This window comes from Myotis nattereri (genome assembly GCF_964212035.1).
Source record: "Myotis nattereri genome assembly, chromosome: 6".
NCBI lineage: Eukaryota > Metazoa > Chordata > Mammalia > Chiroptera > Vespertilionidae > Myotis > Myotis nattereri.
In genome coordinates this window covers 7,515,231-7,527,969 of record NC_138081.1, presented here as the reverse complement: position 1 = coordinate 7,527,969, position 12,739 = coordinate 7,515,231, and the positions used below count along the sequence as shown (strand labels likewise).

General features: G+C 47.3%; 1 pseudogene across 1 annotated transcript; it reads right to left on the bottom strand.

Moving 5' to 3' along the window:
- Window positions 1-3,615: 3,615 nt before the first annotated feature.
- LOC308521558 (forkhead box protein M1-like) lies at window positions 3,616-6,229 on the bottom strand (annotated as a pseudogene). The gene is made up of 3 exons: window positions 6,223-6,229; window positions 5,012-6,105; window positions 3,616-4,692 (listed from the first exon to the last, which is right to left on the bottom strand). The product of its transcript is annotated as a forkhead box protein M1-like (transcript).
- Window positions 6,230-12,739: the final 6,510 nt, after the last annotated feature.

Sequence of the window (12,739 nt, the reverse complement as noted above, 5' to 3'; positions counted from 1 at the left end):
TTTACACATGTAATTTGTTTTTTTATTGTTGACAGTACTATAGATGTCCACCCATTTCCCCCCCATTTCCCCATCTCCTCTCAGTTCCTGCCCCACCCCAGGCCTTCACCACACTATTTTTTTTTTTTAATATATTTTATTGATTTTTCACAGAGAGGAAGGGAGAGAGACAGAGAGCCAGAAACAGTGACGAGAGAGAAACATCAATCAGCTGCCTCCTGCACACCTCCCACTGGGGACGCGCCCGCAACCCAGGCACATGCCCCTGACCGGAATCGAACCCGGGACCCTTGAGTCTGCAGGCCGACGCTCTATCCACTGAGCCAAACCGGTTTTGGCTTTCACCACACTATTATGTGTGTCCATTGGTTATGCATATCCTACATAATCCTATATAATAAAGAGCAATTATGCTAATTAGACCAAGCAGCCAAACGTCCGGGCGATATTCTGGACAACTGTCTGGACGACCTTCTGGACGAAGCCGAGGCTGCGAGGGCTGAGCCCCTTGCACAAATTTCGTGCATCAGGCCTCTAGTATGCATATAAGTTTTTTGGTTAATCTTTTCCCATCCTCCTCCCTCTCCCCTCCTGCCACCTCTGAGATATGTCAGTCTCTTCCATACCTTCACGCCTTTGGACCTGTTTTGTTTGTCAGTCTACTAAGTTCATTAGGTTTCACTTATAAGTGAGATCAAGTAATATTTATCTCTCTGACCAACTTATTTCACTCAGCATAATATTCTCCAGGTCCATCCATGCTGTCACAAAGGGTAAGAAATCCTTTTTTATAGCTGCATAGTATTCCATTGTATAAATGTACCATTGCTTTTTGTGTGTGTGTGTGTGTGTGTGTGTGTGTGTGTGTTAATCCTCACCGAGGATATTTTTCCATTGATTTTTTTTAGAGAGAGTAGAAGGAAAGGAGGAGGAGAGAGAGTATGAGAGAGAAACATTAACATGAGACAGACACATCAATTGGTTGCCTCCCGCACCCCACCCAAAATGGGCTGGGGAAAGAACCAGCAACTCACGAATGCCTTTGACCAGGAATGGAATCCGCAACCCTTCAGTGCTTGGGCTGATGCTCTGGCCAGGGCTACCACAGCTTTTTTATCCACTCATCTACTGATGGGCACTTGGGCTATTTCCAGATCTTAGCTATTGTAAATAGCGCTGTTATGAACATAGGGATTGATTGTCCATTTTCTTAAAGGTACCTTGTTGAGCAGAGTTTTACAACTTTGGTGAAGTCTAACTTATAATTTTTCTTTTGTTACTGTTTTCTGGGTCCTGCTAAGAAATCCTTGCCTATCCCCAGGTCAAAAAAATGTTCTCCTATGACTTATTCTAAATGTTTTATGGTTTTAACTTTTACATTTATGTTTATGATTCATCTCAAATTAATTTTGTGTAGCCTGGCCAGCGTGGCTCAGAGCGTCAACCTGTGAACCAGGAGGTCACGGGTTGGATTCACGGTCAGGACACATGCCCAGGTTGCAGGCTCCATCCCCAGTGGGGGGTCCTGCAGGAGGCAGCCGATCGATGATTCTCTTTCATCACTGATGTTTCTATTTCTCTCTCCCTTTCCCTTCCTCTGAAATCAATAAAAAAAATTAATTTTTGTGTATAGTGTAAGGTAGGGGTCAAGGTTCATTATTTTTCTTTTTTAATTGATTTGAGAGGGAGAGAGAGAGAAACATCAATGATGAGAGAGAATTATTAAACGGCTGCCTCCTACACAACCCACACTGGGGATGGAGCCCACAACCCTGAGTGCCCCAGGTCGGTGCTCAACAACTGAGCCACGCTGGCCGGGCCATTATTTTTCATATGAATAAGAATATTCAGGCCAGCCAGTGTGGCTCAGTGGTTGAGCACTGGCCTAGGAATCAGGAAGTCACGGTTGGATTCCCGGTCAGGGCACATGCCTAGGTTGCAGCTCCATCCCCAGTAGGGGGCATGCAAGAGGCAGTTCATCAATAGTTCTCTTTCATCATTGGTGTGTCTATCTCTCTTTTCCTCTTCCTTCCTCTCTGAAATCAATAAAAATATATTTAAAAAAATAATAGCCAGCTCTACTGGTTTGGCTCAGTGGACAGAACATTGGCCTGCAGACTGAAGGGCCCCAAGTTCGATTCCGGTCAAGGGCACATGCCCAGGTTGTGGGCTTGATCCCCAGTGGGAGGCATGCAGGAGGCAGCCAATCAATGATTCTCTCTCATCATTGATGATTTTATCTCTCTCTCCCTCTTCCTTCCTCTCTGAAATAAATAAAAGTATATTAAAAAATAAAGACTATCCAGTTTTTCCATCACTATTTGTTGAAATATTTTCTTTCCCTATTGATATGCTTTGGCACTGTTGTTGAAAATCAGTGGATTATACAGTGTGGGTTGATTCCTGGACTCTATCCTCTATCAGATCATCCTAAGATCAAAATCATAGTCTTGACTATTGTGACTTTAGAAAATTAAAGTTAGGTAAGTACTTCAGATTTTTTTCCTTTTTTTAAAAAAAAAATATATATATTTTATTGATTTTTTACAGAGAGGAAGGGAGAGGGATAGAGAGTTAGAAACATCCATGAGAGAGAAACATCCATCAGCTGCCTCCTGCACACCCCCTACTGGGGATGTGCCCACAACCAAGGTACATGCCCTTGACCAGAATCAGACCTAGGGCTCTTCAGTCCGCAGACCGACGCTCTAGCCACTGAGCCAAACTGGTCAGGGCGATTTTTTCCTTTTCTTTTTACACCCTGGATTTTATTGAGTAGTTACAGTAGTGTTCTTGCACTGGCTCACATGCGTATGGCCAGCTGGGGCCTAGGTGGCTCTTTGCAAAGCTGCAGCGCAAGCTGAGGAAGCCCAGCAGGTCAGAGCCTTTTAGCCTTCTCAAGCCTCAGGCCAAGTTCTCCTCAGTGCTAGTTTCTCTGGCATGATTAGGGGCACTGCAGAGACACATCCCATGGGCACACATCTGGGCACCCACACTCGGTTTCAAATGCATCCATTCCCCACCCCCAATTCAACTCAACACATTAGAAGAGACATTTTTACCAGGATTGCTTCTTGGAAACATGGGGAGGTGGGAGGGAAGAGCAGTAGGAGGGGCTCTGGCAAGCAGGTCTGAGTGAAGCACCCTTGAGGCAGGCAAGTTGGGCCCGGAGGAAAGCGTGCCCTGCAAGTCCCCCTTCTCTAGGGTCTAAAAGCAAGGAACAGAAGCAAACTGAAACCCCTGTCACGCTACCCCCCTTCTGATAGTCTTAGATATGGACCTAAGGAAATAAGCTTACATTTAAAAATAGAGGTTAATTTGGAGCATATACACTATTTATAGGACACCCTGCATGGAACAGGGAAGGTGAAACTGCTGGACACAGAATGCAAACAGTTTGGGGAGTTCCTAATCTTTTCATCCTCGTTTCTGCTCTGCCCACCCTGCGGCTCTCGCAGGGGGAGTGAGGAATCAGATTCTCTAGGGGAGCATAGGGTGGCACAGAGTCCAGATACCAGGGCATGGAGGCTTGTAGAGGGCCCAGTGGTGGCTGTGGCATGATGTCTGCCGTGGCATAACCAGGCAAGGTGGGGCTAGAGGGGCGGACGGTCCTGCTTACTGTCCTTCCTCAGGCCTGGGATGGCCCAGCCACACGACTGCAGAGTGGACAGGTTGGGCAGCAAGGGTAAGGGCAGATCTGTACCGCAGCTCAGGCGTGAGCTGAGCGCAGTGATGTTGTCAGGGCCCAGCAGGCCCTCCTCCAGGCCAGGGAAGCTGATGTCCAGCAGGATCTGGCTCAGGCTGTCATTCATTGCGTCCAGAACCAGGCCTTCTGTCAGGGAACGGTTGGCTGGAAGGCTGGCAACCTGTGGTTCTGCGACCGTGGGGTAGCTTGGTTTGGGGACTTTTATTTCTGAGGGGGAACAGCTGCTAAAGGGGTCAGAGTTGAGGTCAAAGGGCTCAGAATGGAGGAGTTCTTGGGGTGAGTCAAAGAGGGGCAACTTTTCAGTGGTGTGGTACTGAGATGTGTCAGCCCCAGGGAGTCAGGTAGAGGGCCAAAGGTACCCTCAGGGGTTCATACTGGGCTGAAACCTAACCCTTCAACTTTGGCTGGGGGTGTACGCCTCCAGGCTTTGGGGCTCAAGGGGAGGACAGATTTGCTCGAGGTGGAGGAGATGGGCAGCGTCTCCTTAATGGGTGTCTTAAAAGGTCCTCCCTCCCCCTGGGAGTAGCCAGGCACAGAGGGCTCTGAAGGGAGAGTGAGCTCTGTGGCTGGTCTTGAAGACCCAGGGGCTCTGAGAAGAGCAGCTCGGGCTCATCCACACAGGGAGGCAGCAGGTGCTGTTTCCTTCGAGACCGGCTCATCTCCCTCCCCTCCGTTGGTTTCATCACCAGCATTTCAGACACACACCGGGTTGGGGGCCTGAGCGCGCTGCAGGACTTCCCGGACCTTTGAGTGGGAGAGTGGGGGGCCCTCCTCCCAGGACTGAGACAGCTCCTCTTTGACAGGTGGGCACGGCGAGGGCCACTCTCTCAGGGGCGGGCCTCCCTCAGTGTGGCCTTTCCTCCCCAGGCTGAGCTTCCTCCTCCTGATGGACTGAACTGGAAGCAGAGGCGATAGCCCTTCTCCAAGCAGGAGTTTCTCCTCTTTCACGGGCCCTGCAGTGGGCAGAGGGGCTACCCCCTCATCAGCTAGCGGCACAAATCCTGAAAGAGAATCTAGGAGACTACATGGATAATCTGGGGGTTACCTTTTTTAAAAAATATATATATATATATTTCTTTATTGATTTCACAGAGGAGGAGAAGGAGAGAGATAGAAACAACGATGAGAGAGAATCATTGATCAGCTGCCTCCTGCATGCCCCCTACTGGGGATCGAGCCCGCAACACAGGCATGTGCCCTTGGCTGGGATCGAACCTGGGACCCTTCAGTTCACAGGCTGACGCTCTATCCACTGAGCCAAGCCGGCTAGGGCTGGGGGTGACCTTCTTAACCAAGGCTGGAAACCCGGAAGCTTGGGGGCAATACGGACTCGCTTGCTGTGGCGGGCCAGCTCTGAGCTCATGAGTGAAGCTGCCAGGGGCAATGGCACCTTTACCGAGGGCTGTAACACCAGTGGCTGGTTCGCTGGGAACTGAATGGGTACCAGGTCTGAGCTGACCCGGGGTAGCAATGGCTTCATCTTCCGCTGCGTGCCCAGCGGGAGTGCACTTTTGATGGTCTCATTCCGGCGGAGCTCAGGATTGGGCTGTTTCTGCTGCTTAAACACCTGGTCCAAGGTCAAGTAGCGATTGGCACTGGGGTGAATGGTCTAAAAGGAGACCTTGCCACTGGCAGATGTCTCTCGAACAAACATGTCAAGAAGAGAAAGTTTATGGCAAATGGAATTCCTCCAGCCTGGCTTTGCCATATGCTTAAAATAATGGACGTCGTCCTCGGTCCACGTGTAGATGTCTTTCGAGGTCATACGTTTCTTCTCAGTCCTGTTGATGGTGACTTGTATCATGGCCACGTAAGAGTACGGCGGCCGCTCAGACCTGGAGTCCTCCCAGGATGTTGATCCTCCTGGGGGTTTCTCAACCTTAACCTGATTCGGCTCCAGGTGCTGGTTTTCCTTTCCCTCCATCTCTTGCGTGATGCTGCAGGAGCCCAGGCCAGAACTCGTCGCTCCCAGCCACTGCATGCTGGTCAAGCTGGTGTTCAGAGCGCAGCCTGCTGCCTCGCCGCCTGCACAGTTCTCCCATCTCTGCCCGAGACGGGCGCCAGGTGGTCTAGAAAGACTCACATCTGTAGCTGCAGGTTCTGGTCCCAGGGTCTTGGTGATCCCTTCTGTCCACTTGGAATCACTGCTGGTTTGGGCTTGAGGTTGGGGCCTTGGAGGGTGAGTGGGGGCTCCCCCCTTGCCCCTCCCAGCTAATGAGGATGAATTTGTTGGCCCCATTGCTGCCACTCTCTTCCTTTGGCGGTCAATGCTGTGATGATGCTCTGGATAATGGCATTGTTGGATGGCCACCACTTGGGTGCTGGGCATAGTGGGTGGTTAATAATCTTGATCCCAGCCAGGAACTTGCAAGAGGTGGACTCTGCCACTTCTTGGAGGCCTGTGCCTAACCAGGCTCTTGGTGGGCAGGGGCCTCTTGAACAGGTAGGGGCAGCCTCTGTCTTTTGAGAGTCGGTGGCTGATGAGGCTGGTTTTCATTAGAAATCTGTGTTTTTACTCTCCATTGAGAATCACAAGCATGGACTCTGGACAGTGCAAGGAGCAGCAGGACGTCAGAGATCTCCTGACTGCAGTCACTGTGGCTGTAGCTTCTGGGCCGTGGTTCCGAGGGCGGGCTCCGGGCTCCTCCAACCTGGGGCCGAGCCAGGGCCCCTGGCAGGGACTTGCGCCAGGCCTGCCGGACCCCCAGCCGGGTGGAAGGGGTGGGCAATCCCCGGGAGGTTCCCGGGAAGGAAGGGGTCCCAGGCTGGGGTTGGGGTCGGGCACCCACTTTTTTCCTTTTTAAGATTGTTTTGGCTATTCTTGATCTTTTACATTTCTTTTTTTTTTTTAATTTATTGCTTAAAGTATTACAAAGGGTATTACATATGTGTCCATTTTATCCCCCCGCCCTAGACAGTCCCCTAGCCTCCCCTATCCCCCAATGTCTTATGTCCACTGGTTATGCTTATATGCATGCATACAAGTCCTTTAGTTGATCTCTTACCCCCCTACCTCCTGCCCCCCAACCCTCCCCGGCCTTCCCGCTGCAGTTTGACAATCTGCTTGAGGCAGCTCTGCCTCTGTATCTATTATTGTTCAAAAGTTTATAATGGTCTCTATTATCCATGAATGAGTGAGATCATGTGGTATTTTTCCTTCATTGACTGGCTTATTTCACTTAGCATAATGCTCTCCAGTTCCATCCATGACGCTGCAAATGGTAAGAGTTCCTTCCTTTTTAGAGCAGCATAGTATTCCATCGTGTAGATGTACCACAGTTTTCTAATCCCTTCATCTACTGATGGGCACTTAGGCTGTTTCCAGATTCTAGCTATGGTGAATTGTGCTGCTATGAACATAGGGGTGCATATATCCTTTCTGATTGGTGTTCCTGGTTTCTTGGGATATATTCCTAGAAGTGGGATCACAGGGTCAAATGGGAGTTCCATTTTCAGTTTTTTAAGGAAACTCCATACTGTCTTTGATCTTTTACATTTCTATGTACATTTTAGAATCAGGTTGTCAATTTCTTTTTGTTGTTGTTAATCCTAACCCAAGAATATTTTTTTCCATTGAGTTTTAGAGAGAGTGGAAGGGAGGGGAAGAGATACATCAAATGGTTGCCTCCCACATGCACCCCGACTGGAGCCAGAGATCAAGTCTGCAACTGAGGTATGTGCCCTTAACCGGGAATCAAACCCGTGACCCTTCAATCTGAGGGTCGATGCTCTAACCACTAAGTAAAATCAGCCAGGGCCTCCTTATACTTTCTTTTTTTAAACTTTGGGAGATATATATATATATGTATATTTCAGAGAGGAAGGGAGAGGGAGAGAGAAACATCAATGCTGAGAAAATAACTGCCCTAGCCAGTTTGGCTCAGTGGATAGAGCATAGGCTTGTGGATCAAAGGGTGCCAGGTTCGATTCTGCTCAAGGGCATGTACCTTGGTTTCAGGTTCCTCCCTGGCCCGGGCCCTGGTCAGGGTTCGTGCAGGAGGCAACCAATCGATGTGTTTCTCTCACATTGATGTTTGTCTTTGTCTTTCTCTCTCTCTTCTACTCTCCCTAAAAATCAATGGAAAAGTATCCTTGGATGACAATTAACAACAACAACAAAGATGAGAATCATTGATCAGCTGCCTCCTGCACAGTCCCCACCAGGGAGTGAGCCTGCAACTCGGGTATATGCCCTGACCAGGAATCAAACCGTGACCTCCTGGTTCCTAGGTTGATGCTCAATCACTGAGCCATGCTGGTCAGGCCTCCTTATACTTTCTTATAGACTCTTTCTGAATCTTGGCTTTACATTTTGGTCTATGATCCTTTCAGATTAATTTTTGTGTATGGAGTGATATAGAGGCCATGGTCATTTTTAACCAACATTTAGTAAAGAATATAGCCACTTATTGTAAAATTCAATAAAGAATTTTACAGTAATCACATATTCTCACCACCTACATTCTAACATTAGGACCTAGCCAGTTTGACTCAGTGGATAGAGCATTGCCTGCAGACTGAAGGGTTCTGGGTTTGATTCCGGTCAAGGGCATGTACTTCAGTTACAGACTTAATCTCCATGTGGGAGGCAACCAATTGGTGTGTCTCTTTCACATTGATGTTTCCTCTGTCTCTCCCCCTCCAGTCTCTCTAAAAATCAATGGAAAAATATCTTCAGGTGAGGATTAACAAAAAAAAAATAAAAATAAAAAATAAATTCTAATATTAACATTTCACCACTACTTATATTATCACTTACCCATTTATTATCCATCCATCTCTTCATCCATATATCCATCCACCAATACATTTTATTTTTAAAATATATGTCCAGATAAATTGCAGACAATAGAGCTGGCCCACGTGGCTCAGTTGGTTGAGTATTGTCCCATGAACCAGAGGTCACAGGTTCAATTCCTGGTCAGGGCACATACCTGGGTTGGGGTGTGCACAACATAACCCAGGCAGGAGGCAGCTGATCTCACATCGACGTTTCTCTCTCTCTCTAAAAAATCAATAAAAACATATTTTTAAAAGTTGTAGACTATAGTATACTCAACCCCCTAAGTACTTCAGCATGGATATTATCAGTTCATAGGTGAATATTGTTGGCATACATGAAATACACAAATCTTAAGTGTACTTTCACTGTGTTGTGACAATGTGACTTGTAACCCAAACCTCGATTAAAATACAGAATTTTACCATCATCCCATAAAGTTCCTTCAGTCCTCTTCCCAGTGAATCACCATCCTCTATACCAGCGGTTCTCAACCTGTGGGTCGCGACCCCTTTGGGGGTTGAGCGACCCCTTCATAGGGGTTGTCTAAGACCATCGGAAAACACATATAGCATATCAGATATTTACATTACGATTCATAACAGTAGCAAAATTACAGTTATGAAGTAGCAATGAAAATAATTTTACGGTTGGGGGTCACCACAACACGAGGAACTGTATTAAAGGGTCGCAGCGTTAGGAAGGTTGAGAACCACTGCTCTATACTCATGAAGCCACCATTTTTCTGGTCCTCCCACCCCCTAAATAGATTAGTTCTGCATGTTCTAGGACTTCATCTAATGGAACTAGAGGCCCGGTGCACAAATTCATGCAAGGGAGGGGGGGCAACCAGGTCCTGCTGGCCAGGGGGAGGGACTGCAGGAGGTTGGCTGGCAGGCCCTGATCTAGTTGTGTAGATGTGCTGAGGTAGCAGCAAGCAAAGACCACAGACAGAGCGCCCCAAAACGGCCTGAACACCCGCTACGCTCCGAGGTAGAAATACAGCTCTACTTCGCTGCCCGCACTCAGGGGGCCTCACTCTCCCTGGGGCAGAGTTGCTGACAGACAGGTTGTCCCTCCTACCTCAGCTGTACATTTTCTTGGGGCTCCGCCCTTAAGCATGATAGGTAGCTGACTTCAGCCAATGGTGGCACACTGCCGTAGGAGCGCTAGCCAATCAGCGGTGGGGAGCCTAGGAAAGCAAAGGCATGGGGCCAAGCTAGAAGCGGTAGAAGGGTGAGGGGCGCATGTGGTGCGGCGGCAGAGGTAAGATGGTGGTGGTGCTTACTTTACGTCTTTGCCGTTAGGCTGCTGCCTTGCCCCTTCTGCCCGCTCCGAGCTGCTACTCTGTTTTGATCAGCGTTGGGGTTGCTCTCCTCCTACAGGTTCCCAGACCCAGATTTTCCGGTGCCTGGAGCCTTAGCTGCGGGGAGGGACCAGGTGAAGGGAGGGACCGTGGGAGGTTGGCCAGCCCGGAAGGTTGGCTGTGGGAACGCACTGACGACCAGGGGGCAAGTCCTGTGTTGAGTGTCTGCCCCCTGGTGGTCAGTGCACATCATAGCGACTGGTGACCGGTCATTCTGGTAGTTCGGTGGTAACAGTTGCTTAGGCTTTTAGATAGATAGATAGATAGATAGATATATAGATAGATTATACAGCATGACTCTCGTGAAAGGCTTTTTCACTCAGTGTAATGTTTTTGAGATTCATTCATGTTGATATATGTGTATCAGTAGTGTGTTCCTTTGGGCTGATGAATAATATTCTATTGCACAGATATCACAGTTTATTTATCCATCCTTGTATTGGTGGTCACCTGGGATGGTGCCAACTTTTGGCTTTCTGAACATTCTTGTGCAAGCTTTTTGTGGACCTATATTTTCAATCCCTTAGAAGTGGAATTGTTGGGTCAGAGGATAAGTATATTTTTAATTTTTTTGAGAAATTGTCAAGCAGTTTTCAAAAGTGGTTTTATCATTTTCTCTTTCTGCCAGCCATGTATGAGAGCTATAGGTATGTCATATCGGGGTGCTCCTGTAGACAAGCAGTCCCATTCCATGTGGGGCAAGTGATTGGGCTCTAGACTAACAATCAGAAGGGCAATAGCTATTCTTACATTAACAACTTTTTTTTGAGATGTGTTCTATGTCAGGCCCTGGGATAACCACTGAGTGAAACAAGCAGGATTGAGACACAGACCGTGTCTTCAAGAACTCTGAAATGTGCCCAGCAGGCATGGCTCAGTGGTTGAGCATTGACCTATGAACCAGAAGGTTATGGTTCAATTCCCCATCAGGGCATATGCCTGGGTTGTTGGCTCAATCCCCAGTGTGGGGCATGCAAGAGGTAGCCGATCAATGATTGTCTCTCATCATTGATGTTTCTCTCTCGCCCTTCCTCTCTGAAGTCAATAAAAATATATTTATTTAAAAACATACTCTGAAATGTGAGACTGGCAAGAAAACAACGATAACACTATGTGACAAATGACGTGATAAAAGCAGACCCAGGCCAATAGGAGGCGCAGAGGCAGTTAGGAAGGGCTTCCAGGAGGTGACTTTTAATCTGAGTTCTTGAAGGATAAATATAATTCGGCCTCTCTCTGGGTTGAGGGGACATTTGAGTGTATGAGGGTCTTGGAAGAAGAGCTCTTCAGACAACAGGAAAACATGTTCAAGACTTGGAAGGTTGGCTAGAGGTTCAAGAAACTGTAGGTAATTCAGAATCACTAGACTATGGGGTAAGGTTGGCAGGGGCCAACCTGCTAGAATTTGGACTTTAACTTCAAAGCACTGAGGAGCCTCTGAAGGGTTTTAATCAAGGCCATGACTTACTCAGATCTGCATTTGGGAAGGATTCCTCTGGCTGCTGTGGGTGAAAGGGGCTAAGTGGATGTCTGCATGGTAGCTAAGAAGAGGCAAGAGGAAGAATCCTACTGAAGTAATAGCAGAGGGCAAGGAGGGAAGGGGCTGGGTTGATGTCAAGGAGGCAGAAGCAATGGAGTTTACTGTTAACAGACAGAAGGTAAGGGATATAGCAATGCCTCCCACATTTCTGCCTTAGGCAACTGAAGAGTACCTTACTATTTACTGTCATAAGGAAACAGGCAACATTTTACATAATAGTTTTTTCTTATAGGACTTGTGAAGTATTTAACTGGAATAACAGGTAATAAATACAGGAGTCCCCTCTTATCCATGGGGAATAAACTTCAAGACTCCCAGTGGATGCCCTGATCGGTTTGGCTCTGTGGATAGAGTGTTGGCCTGCGGACTGAAGGGTCCCAGGTTCGATTCCGATCAAGGGCATGTACCTTGGTTGTGGGCACATCCCTAATGGGAGGTGTGCAGGAGGCAGCTGATCGATGTTTCTCTCTTATCAATGTTTCTGACTCTCTATCCCTCTCCCTTCCTCTTTGTAAAAAAATCAATTATATATATATATATATATATATATATATATATATATATATTTAAATATATTTTATGGGTGGGTAAGAGATCAACCAAAGGACTTATATGCATGCACATAAGCATAACCAATGGACATAAGACACTGGGGGGTAGGGGAGGCCAGGGGATTGTCAAGGGCGGGGGGAAAAAAAGGAGACATATGTAATACTCTTTGTAATACTTTAAGCAATAAAAAAAATGAAATGTATATTAATAAACATTGCCTTTATAATTAAAAAAAAACAAAAACAAAGAGGAAAGGAGAGGGATAGAGAGTTAGAAACATCGATGAGAGAGAAATATCGATATGCTGTCTCCTGCAAACCCCCTACTGGGGATGTGCCCGCAACCAAGGTACATGCCCTTGGCCGGAACGAACCTGGGACCTTTCAGTCCGTAGGCCGATGCTCTATCCACTGAGCCAAACCGGTTACAGCAATAAAATATATTTTTTTAAAAAGACTTCCAGTGGATGACCAAAACTGTGGGTACCAAACTCCATATATACCGCTTTTTTTTCTATACGGTACATATATACCTTTTTAGTTAAAGGAAGACTTTATGGCTTCTCTTTGACATATCTGAATGGCCGGCATCACTACAGTAGTCCTTCCTTAAAGTTGTAGATAGGTGCTGTGACTTTAAGCGAAATGGCATATACCAAAACCAATTTTACCATAGGCTAGTTGACATAAGCACGAGTTAAGTGCCCCTGGCACCTGAGCACTGTTACAATGAAAGGATGTTACTTGAGGACCTGCTGTCCTCCTGTGCTTTGGGGCCATTATTAAGCAAACGAAG